This window comes from Priapulus caudatus, unplaced genomic scaffold, assembly GCF_000485595.1.
Source record: "Priapulus caudatus unplaced genomic scaffold, Priapulus_caudatus-5.0.1 Scaffold4573, whole genome shotgun sequence".
Classification (NCBI taxonomy): Eukaryota; Metazoa; Priapulida; class Priapulimorpha; order Priapulimorphida; family Priapulidae; genus Priapulus; species Priapulus caudatus.
The window spans coordinates 1-514 of NW_014581634.1; positions in this window are offsets into that span (position 1 = coordinate 1).

The following is a 514-nucleotide window of genomic DNA, read 5'->3' on the forward strand; positions in this document are numbered from 1 at the left end:
TATACATAATATATGTATATATATATATATATATATATACATAATATATGTATATATATAGCGCCCGAGAAAGAGATAAAAATTGTAAGAGAGAGATACAGAGAGGGAGTATGTGCGTGCGTGAAGAGAAATATTGCGAGAGAAACAGAGAAAGAGGGAGGGTGAGAGTCACGGAGAGGGAGAGGCTATATTAGAAGGAATATGTACATCCGTGCCTGTGTGTGTGCCGTTTGTGCCGTACGTGCGAGAGAGAAAGAGAGAGAAGGAGATAGAGAGGGGGGGAAGATAGACATAGAGAGACATAATGCATGCGCGGCTACGTCGATAGCCATAAAAAATCATCGAACCGAATAGAGAGAGAGAAGGATAGAGAGCGCGCGAGAGAGAGGGGAGAGAGAGAGCGCGCGCGAGAGAGATGGGGAGAGAGAGCGCGAGAGAGAGAGAGAGAGGGGAGAGCAAGCGAGATAGAGAGAGAGAGAGAGAGAGAGAGAGAGAGAGAGAGAGAGAGAGAGAG